Raw genomic sequence first — 10,587 nt, forward strand, 5'->3', positions numbered from 1 at the left:
TTTTTCAGTGACATCTTCAACCATAGCGGGTCCATCAAGGGTAGACCCACTCCTCAAAGTAATGGCATTAAGGGTCTCCTTTTGATCCGTCTGAGTCGGTAAATGTCCCGGAGCTCGAGTTGTATTCTTATTTGCCAATTGAGCAATTTGGCTCTCCAACATTTTCATCCCGGCCTCTCTAGCTTGAGACTCTTTTAGCAACAAGTTTTTCAATTCGGCAAATTCGGAGCCTTGGGACTGCTGCTGCTATTGAGGAACATACGGGGACTTTTGATATGGTTGCTGTTGCTTATGAGGGGGCACATAATTCTGCTGCTGCTGTTGATGTGGAGGTGGAGTTGGATTTAGGACATTTTGGCTACTCCACCTCAAGTTGGGATGGGTATTCGGCTCAAAATAAGTGTTTGTCTGCCTATAATGTTGAAAGACAGCACAAGACTCAAAGGGATTAGGACAATTGTATGAAACATGTCCCTCAGCTCCACATCTTTTGTAGACGAAAGGACCGTCTGAAACAGCATTCACATGATAGATCCCTTCTTTTGAAGCTCCTCCCACCTCATACTTATCAAACCTCGCCGTAAGAGCCTTTTGTGCAGCTACAGAAGGGGATTAGCACTCCTCCTTTGATTTCCCCTGGAATTCCCATACTTAGCTTTATGGGTGGCCAAATCATCAATAATTTTCCACCCCTTAGTCTCTCCAACATTCTCCTGGAATCTGCCACTAGCTGCCGCATCCAGGATAGCTCTCTGATCGTCATACAGCCCATTATAAAATTGATTGCATAGACTCCATTTCTCGAACCCATGATGTGGAATACTTTGCACCGGCTTCTTGAAACGCACCCACGCCTCATGAAAGTTCTCATCAGGACCCTGTTTAAAGCTCGTGATCTGAGCTCTAATGGCATTCATCTTCGAGGCAGAAAAGTATTTCTTGTAGAATGCTAGGGCCAAGGAATTCCAGTCAGTGATCCCATTAGCAAACTCGATCCAGGTCTCGTACCACTCCCTTGCAAAGATCACGAAGGGAGAATATAAACATAGTTTCCTTCACCTGGTCCTGGGTCACACCGGTTGGTGGGGGTATGGAACAGCAATAATCAATGAATGTCTCCACGTGCTTAGCTGCATCTTCATTTGCAGCTCCCCCGAATTGGTTTCTCTCAAGCAAGTTAATATAAGAAGGCTTCGGCTCGAATTTTCTGTCCTCCCCGGGTAATGCGAATCCCTTATAAAGGTTCGCATTGTCAAACTCCGAGTGATCAAGCTATACTTGCTTCTTGACCATGACTGGAAAATCTGGAGATGTGACGGTCTCAGCTGAAGATGTGGAAACAGGAGATGAATGTGGATCCTCCTCAAATAGCTCGTTCTCGTAGTAACTAGACAGAGTACTCAGCTCTTCCTCTATCGGCAATACTCTAGATGATCGTCTCAACTCGCGCAAAGTCTTCTCAATCTCGGGATTGAACGGTAGTAATTCAGCACCCTGTGACCTGCGCATAAGAAGAAACTACAAATAGAATATAAGAATAGTTTAAGGAACAGATGTCCCTTAAACTAAGAAAACAACTAAAATTTTTAAACAATTGCCTCCCCGGCAACGACGCCAAAATTTGTTGCCCGTCGTTGTGTGCACCAAAGATAAAATTTATAATTCCTATTAAAACTAACGGAAGCTTGTGGTAACAGGGTCGAACCACAGGAAGGCGATGCAATTATTAGTTGTCTAATTTTGAGTCCAAGGTAACAAATGTGGGGGTTTGATTTGATTTGTTCTATACTAATGGCAATAAAAGAACAGTAAACTAAGCTAATTGATGAAAACAGATATTAAAAGGGTGCTAAGATGGTCGGTTCACTGTAGTTTCGGCGGCAGCGTACTAGGTAGGTCTAAAGCAAACACGTGACACGGGAAAATAAGAGGTCCTCTCGGTCCACTCTCACAGGTAGCATCTCTCGATCTCGCTACAGGTCCCTAATATCACTAATACTAACTTTCGTCCTGAATAGTGACTAAAAAGACTAAATTAACTCATCTTTCGATCCCATTAATCTAGTCGTCTTAATTAGGTAGGCTATCTCCCTTCCCTATCTTTCGATCTTTATTGGGTCAGTCAAATCCTAAACATTCAACTAGTCGCGTGCACTCGATTCGTCAAACATAGAAATTAAATTAATTAAAACGAAGCAAAGCTCACGTGGCCAGTCGATCGACCAGGGGACCCAGTCGATCGACCATGGCGCGCTCTAGGTCCTCCTATTCTAATGCCGCCTACTTCTACAGATCCCCTACATCCTAGCACAAGGTATTTAGCTACTCATGACTATGATGAAAACAACAATAAGATTAAGAATTAATACTACTGAATTCATGCTTGAAATAATTAAACTAACAAATAACATAAAGCGATAATTTCGGCTTCGGGAAACTAGCTAGCAATTTCTATACAACGAACGGAATAGAGTAAACTGAAATAAGAGCAGAAGAGTACCGTAAAAGCAGGAAGGAAGATCAAAGACCGAATGCAAAAATAAATTGTATTGAATGATTAAAACTTTTAATACCAAACCCTAATTATTTCTCTAATAACTGAATAAAACTGGATTAAAAACTGAATGCCTCTATCAATGTAAGCAGATTACGTTATATAGAAACATCACGTAACTTTATTCCAAAACCTAAAACACAATGGGCTTCTAAATTCTCGATCTTTTAATTCATGTCAGAATTAGCGGCTTGGTCGATCGACTACACAAGGCAGTCGATCGACTGCTCTTCGCTAAACAGTAGCTACTAGAACTCGTGGTCCGTCGATCGATCGACTAAGGGCGTGATCGATCGATCAAGTAGCGATACTTGACTTCTAAATTCTCGTGGATTTGTCTTTCGGGCCTCGAAATGCGCACCAAGCTCGTTCCTTGAGTAAATACTTCACGTCAAATGCAATGCACGGTACTCGGGGACGGATTTAGCTCAATATTTACTCATTTTCGCATAAATCTGCAATATTACATAAAAATACGAAAGTAGACGAAATGCGGAAAATAGTAGCATAAAACTACATAATTGAGCTCTGAAATGCGTGTAAAGTAGGGTGTAAAACATCATATAAATGACACGCATCAGTAACATCCACCCTTCACCAAAAGATCAAAATTCCACTAAACGGCAAAGTGGTGACGATCACTTCGTCGCCCATCAAGGCTATAGTCGAAAAGAAGTCAAATAATCAAGTCCTTGCGGATCCAGTACATGAACTTGGGGGCTTTCAAAGCATAAATGTCATAGAAAGCGAATTGGCACCCCTATACTACGATCCCTACTCCAACTTGGTGGTCAACCACATACTCAAATCCCAGGGATACTTCCCTGGAATGCCTTTGAACCCTGTCCGAAGAAACACCTTCTCACTCTACAAGGAATGCAACTTAAAAAGGATCTTGGACTAGGGTATAAACCTACTAAAGAGGAGGTTCTCGAGATGCTTGCTCAAGTTCAAAACCGTAAGTACGTAGGAGTCCAAATCCGACCCTATCTCCCTACTCTAAATGGATACTTTGTTAAGGAAGTAAGTCAAGAACTCTTTCACGGATTTCCCGAACCTTGGCATTATCTCGAAAGGAAGCTAGCCGGAATCGAGATCTTTCACGATTGCTACTTCATTCCTCCAGAAACGGTTCCTACCGTCAAAGCTCGTCAAGCACCTTGCTTAGACGAATAAGCTGTTAGTCTATTATTTGGAGAGGATCCATTTGTTAGAGCCGCGCAGGATGAGATCATTACTATGATACTTCAAGACAACCACTTCAACCCCACCGCGTTAATCACAGAAACAAACGCGAATCAGCAGAAAGGATGGAGAAAATCAATAAAGTGGACCAACAATCAAGGAAGACTCTTCAAGCTCACCACTAGAGAAGGAGAGATGTTCAAAGGAGAACCAGAAGACGATGAATTCAAGTCAGAGTCAGAGTCGGAGTCAGAGTCAGAGTCTAGAGAAGTCACTAAGGAATCTCCTCCTGTCGTCATCCCCATTCCCTTTGTTTCTCCTAGCTTAGTCTCAAATAGTAATAGTAGTTCGGGAAATGTCCCAACGACTGTCCCTTTACCGTCGCTGACCACAGATCAGATGGTTCTTTGTTTCAACTTTTCTTAAACTTTAATATGAATAAATCAGGTTCTGCTTACTCTTTGTGTTATCTTGAATGCAATTCTGTTTATGATGATACTGAGGATGACCCAGACCCCGACTCAATTGAGATAACTCCCTACGTAGCCAAGGAAATACTACAAGAAGGGGAAGGGGGACCAGTAATAGAGAACACCTAACCCATCAATGTAGGAACCGAACTAGAACCCCAAGAACTTAGGATAGGGACTACCTTGAGCTCTGCCGAAAGGGCCAGTTTCATAGACCTCCTACACGAGTTCAAAGATATTTTCGCTTGGTCCTACAAAGATATGCCAGGAATCGACAGAGATCGCCGAACATAGAATCCCAATTAAGCCAGGTTTCAAGCCCGTGAAACAGAAGCTTCGTCGAATGAGGACAGAATGGGCCCTCAAAATTAAAGAAGAAGTCGATAAGCAATTCTAGCCAGGTTCATCAAAGTTTCCGAGTACTCTGACTGGGTAGCGAACATAGTACCCGTACCCAAAAAGGATGGGAGAATTCGTGTTTATGTTGATTTTAGAGACTTAAACAAAGCAAGTCCTAAATATGACTTTCCTCTACCACAAATCGACATATTGGTGGACAATACCGCAGATCACGCGTTACTATCCTTCATGGATGGGTACGCGGGTTACAACCAAATCAAGATGACCATAGAAGACATGCATAAGACCGCCTTTGTCACTCAATGGGGAACCTATTGCTATACGGTTATGCCGTTTGGGTTAATCAACGCCGGAGCTACATATCAACGCACCGCAACTACACTCCTACATGACATGATGCACAAAGAAGTTGAGGTATACGTAGATGACATGATTGTCAAATCCAAGGATAGAGAGGGGCATATTGCGAACCCTCGCAAATTCTTCTTAAGGCTACGAAAGTACAACATGAGGCTCAATCCTCAGAAGTGCACATTCGGAGTAACATCTGGCAAACTTCTGGGATACGTCATTAGCCAACGAGGTATAGAAATAGACCCTTCCAAGATCGAAGCCTTGATCGAAATACCGCAACCTCAAACAGAGAAAGAAGTCAGAGGATTCCTGGGAAAGTGCAATATATAATTCGATTCATATCGAAACTCACCGTGATCTGTGAACCTATCTTCAAAAAGCTCAAGAAAACAGATCACACCATGTAGGATGATGACTGTCAAAAGGCATTTGACCGAATCAAGGAAATATTAGCTAAACCACCCGTGCCCATGCCACCTCAACGACATCAACCTCTTGGTTTATATCTCACAGTGACCGAAACAGCCATGGGCGCCATGCTAGCTCAAACCGTAGGAAAGGAAGAAAGGGCTATCTACTACCTTAGTAAGAAGTTCTTGGAGTACGAGTGCAAATACTCACAACTCGAAAAGACATGCCTCGCTCTTGTGTGGGAAACGAAGAAACTACGCCATTACATGCTTAGCTACTCCGTCAAAATATACTCCAAAATGGATCCGGTCAAATACCTCTTCGAGAAACCAGTCCTCAACGGACGACTAGCAAGATGGACTTTGATGCTCTCAGAGTTCGATCTCAAATACGTGCCCCTGAAAGTTATAAAAGGGCGCGCCGTTGCCGAATTCTTTGCAGAAAATCCCATCAATGATGCCCAAACAATAGTTACATGGTCATTTCCAGACAAGGATATACTCCAAACCGATGTAGACTCCTGGGACCTTTACTTCGATGGAGCATCAAACTTAAGAGGATTTGAAATAGGAGTGTTGCTCATTTCCCCTGAAGGTGAGCATACACCGATCTCTGTCAAACTCGACTTCGAGGTGACAAATAATGCTGCAGAATACGAAGCTTGTCTCATTGGACTACAGGCGGCATTAAGCTTAGGCATTAAAAACCTCCGAGTGTATGGGGATTCGTCCCTGATCATCAATCAAGTTACGGGATCTTGGAAAATCCGAAACGAAAGCTTAGCACCTTATCAAGCCAGAATAGACCAAGTCGCCCAATTCCTTGATCACGTGACCTATCTACACCTACCTCGGGAAGAAAATAAATTTGCGGATGCTCTTGCAAAACTCGCATCTTTGATTAATATGCCAGATAACATGGTGGAAATGCCTTTGTGTATCGAACGACGATCAGAGCCAGCTTAGGTCCACCAAATCACCGATGAAGAGGAAATTACAGAGGAGCCTTTGTTCCAAGCAATCCTAAATTTTAAACTCAACGGTACCTATCCACCGGATATAGACAAAAGGGGACAACGCGCTATACGCCTACTAGCTTCCCAATACGTTCTCATGCAAAGAGAGTTATACAAAAGAACACCTCTTGGTGTAATCCTACGTTGCCTTGATCATTCGCAGGTGCGGAAAGTAATGGAAGAAGTCCATGATGGAGAATGCGGTCCTCACATGAGTGGGCCCATGATGGCAAAGAAAATCACACATTTGGGCTATTATTAGACCACAATGGAATCCGATTGCATCAAATACGTAAGACATTGCCACAACTGCCAAATCTTCGGGAATGTACAGCATGTCCCTCTTTCATTGCTGTATATGATGACATCTCCTTGGCCATTTTTTGCCTGGGGAATTGATATAATCGGGAAGATAACTCCGGCCGGAACAGGTGGTCACTGTTTCATATTGGTGGCAATCGACTATTTCACCAAATGGGTAGAAGCAGCTTCCTACACTAGTCTCACAGCTAAAAACGTGGCAAAGTTCATACAAAACAACATCATCTGTCGATACGGTTGCCCACATGAGATCATTAGTGATAATGGATCACATTTCCAAGCTGAGACTGAGCAATTTCTAGCCAAGTACAAAATTAGGCATCACCACTCTTCGCCGTATAGACGACAGACTAATGGCGCGGTAGAGGTGGAAAATAAGAACGTTGTCACAATTTTCAAGAAAATGATCGACAACTATCGAGATTGGCCAAGCAAAATACCCTTTGGTTTGTGGGGATATCGTACATCAGTTAGGACGTCCACTGGGGCCACCCCTTTCTATTTGACCTACGGCATGGAAGCTGTACAGCCAGTCGAGTTAGAAATACCATCCTTGCATATCTTACTCGAAAGTCAAATCCCGGAAGCTGATTGGAAGAGGGATAAATACGACGAACTTATCCTCATGGATGAACGTAGGCTACGCGCCTTACATAATGTCCAAACATATCAAGCACGAATAAAATGAGCCTTCAACAAAAGGGTCAAGCCAAGGAACATCAAGGAAGGAGACTTAGTACTCAAGTCAGTTAGAGCTCTTTTACCTGTCGATCCACGGGGAAAATTCAAACCTAATTGGGCCGGGCCATTTCTAGTCAAGTCCATACTTCTAGGGGGTGCGGTTAGAATCACGGACCTAGATGGGAATGAATTTGCCAACCCGACAAACCTTGACCAACTAAAGCGGTATTATGCCTAGAATAGGAACAAAAACGCGCCTCGCGTAACCTCACGTGTCGCTCTTGTGGCACTAAAATAAACGGCCCCCGGCCAAGCTAAAATAAGCTAATGTCACTCTGCTCTTGCATTTTGACAATTTGTCATCCTCATATCATCAAATAAACTAAATTTCACCTTAAGAGTAAGTAAAAAGCTCATGCTTATATTCTAAGTTCATTACAAGCTCTTACTTAGAACAATTATTCTTTTACATTTACTCGAACTACGCGCAAGTGTTTGATTTCATTTTTTAATGAATACGTAGGCAATCCTTCACCGGATACAACCCATTAATTTCAAAATGTAAATAGAAGGACATTTGCAATTGCATTTGAAATTCGACAAGAATAATAAATAGAAAGTCACAACGGTTTCATAACCAATTAACCTCTTTTATTTCATTTCATTTCTAATAATAATAATAATACGTTACACAATAATAAAAAATAAAAATAGGCTAGGCTTCTAAAAACCCCGCCATCTTATTACAACAATAATAATAAATAATAATAAAGACTTGGGCTATTCCTCCATCTTTCCTTTGCCCTTGTCATTTTTGTCATATTTCTTGTCACGACCTCGAGCCGGACGCTCTTGCGCCACTTCGGACCTAATCACCAACGATCTTTCTCGTGGCCTAGCCTTCCCATTCTTGTCAATCATTTTGTCCACGACAGGAGAGGTCTTCGGTTTCTTCGAAGGATGAACAACTCGAAACCCGGCTTCCTCCTGTCCCTCAGTCAGATGCTTCTCTTTCTACTTTTCCACTTCGCGCACACCTTATAGTCAACGGGCTCGCGCTTCCTCAATCTCTCACGCTCCTCCGGAGTAGTAGCCTTCCTCCACCGCAGATAGGAGTCCGACACCCATAAAGCACTAACGAAAGAGTTCAAGAACCACACGTTTCTTTGAGCCCATTTAATGGCCCACTCCCTTCGACTCTCAGTAGTAAGCGCCACGGCAGTCTGTGGAACAGTGTCAAGCTTCGGGATTGTTTGCTTCATTCCAACTTGTCTCATTAACCTCTCCGGGAAGATGCATATCATGAATTCCAAGCCAGGAATGCGCACGGATCGGGTAGGATCCAAGGAAGATACTCCAGTGACAGATTTGAGATGACACCATGGTACAACCCATCTAATCAAAGGGCCATCATCACTCTTCAATTTGTTTTCCCAGTAATTGCAGACTCGAGAGAAGTCCACCATGTAAAGCCTGGTCCTCATTGCAATCGAACGAGCATGATAAGAAGGAACATGAACTGGGGGCTCGATCAATCGAAGACGCTCCATAAGCCAGACCTACCAAAAGCAGGTGTAAAAAAGAAGAAGACGAAAACAAAAAACGGAAACGAAAGAAAAAAAAAAAGAGAAGGAACGGAAAAAAAAAAGAAAAAAAAAACGAAAAAGAGAGAAAAAGAAAAGTGTTCTTTTACCTGCAGAATAATGGGACTCCCCAAATAAGGTAGGTCGCGATTGGCTTTCCTGTTATCCAAACCCAATTGGATCTCTCCTAAGCATAAACAAGCTGGGCTCCTGCGCAGTTCCATTTGCTCGACTAAGCCCAGAAGACGGGGATCACCTCTCAAATATTCATCAACATGCCCTTGAAGGACATATGCATGCAACAAGCAAAACCCAAAAGCCCTTTGCCTGGCAACATAAGAGACGGTGGGGTCGGCCTTGTTAATGAATCGGTCAATAAAGTCCAACATTCGCACTCCTTTCGAGGTCACTAGACGGTCCACCTCAATTCTTGTCAATCCAAGCAAGTCCCTAAACTTGTTCTTATACCCTTGTGAAGTAGAAGGAATAGCAGGCAAGTGTTCTGGGTCCCACCCACCGATCGCAGCAATTTCTTCAGGAAATGGGCAAATGTCACCTCCGGGGAAAGCAAAAACATGATAATTTGGGTCCCAATAATCAAGACAAGCATCTAGGAATGGTTTGACCACCTTGATAAGCTTCAAACTCAACAATGATCCAAGATTATAAGCACCCATGTCGTGTTTTTCCATGTTGAAAAACTCGTTGGTCCACTCTTTTAGGCGAATCTCTAAAGTATTCATGATGAATGTTTGTTTTGAGGATTTTATATAATAAGACGAGGAAGAGACGGAAGAATTGTGTGAATAAAACCTCTATCGACGTCTCTATTTGTAATAAAATTTGTTTCCTAAAATCCGCCAGGACGGAAACACCTGAGAACAGGCGCAGCACCTGCTACGCCTCTTCAAAGGGACGCAGCTCCTGCTGCGCCTCTTCCTCAGCAACGTTTCTGTGATTTTCCGCGTTGGATCTTTCCTAAATTCCTTAGCGAATAATTTCCTATTCATACGGGTTATTATTTTGGTAAATACGTCAAAATTACCATTTTCGTGTTTCCTAATTTCGCGGATGCGCATTTCGAGACAATATCGACATTTTCGTCATTTTAGCACACTTGTACATTTCTTTTAATTTTCTTTTCAGGAAATCATTTCACTTTCCATTTCAAACTTATACGTTTTTATTGTTTTCGTTTTTTAGGGGGTAACCCTCCCTACCGTCCGGTCATTTCTGACCAATTTTTTGCATTTTTGCATTTTCAATTCATTGTTTTGCGCTAATTTAGGCCATATGTACAAATACATGCTCTATGTGATTTCTATGTAAATTTCGGCAGCATGACAGCGTAAACCGTCATCTACCAAACCTGTTCAAAACTAACCTGCAGGTACAAACAAAGCAACCCAGCAGCAAAGGCACGCAGGCCGTCGTATATACAACCAAAAAGGGATATGTACAACAAACTGGGGGCTCGAGCCCCAAGCAAAGTCCAAAATGTAGGTAATAAATGTACAAATGTGCACAAATACAACCAACAAAAACAACAAACAACAAAGCTACTGCTGGTCGCCGTCTAACTCCGCAACTCTTGCCTCGAGATCAGCAACCTCGGCGTCGCGAACCTCGAGCTCTCTTAGCAGACGAGCTGTC

The 10,587-nt window shown here is 42.7% G+C and overlaps 1 non-coding gene across 1 annotated transcript; it reads left to right on the forward strand.

Annotated features, from left to right (window-relative positions):
* Positions 1-804: 804 nt before the first annotated feature.
* LOC141597902 (small nucleolar RNA R71) lies at positions 805-911 on the forward strand. Its single transcript, XR_012523113.1, has one exon. It is a non-coding gene; the product is annotated as a small nucleolar RNA R71 (small nucleolar RNA).
* The last annotated feature ends 9,676 nt before the right edge of the window (positions 912-10,587 follow it).

This window comes from Silene latifolia, chromosome 8 (genome assembly GCF_048544455.1).
Source record: "Silene latifolia isolate original U9 population chromosome 8, ASM4854445v1, whole genome shotgun sequence".
Classification (NCBI taxonomy): domain Eukaryota; kingdom Viridiplantae; phylum Streptophyta; class Magnoliopsida; order Caryophyllales; family Caryophyllaceae; genus Silene; species Silene latifolia.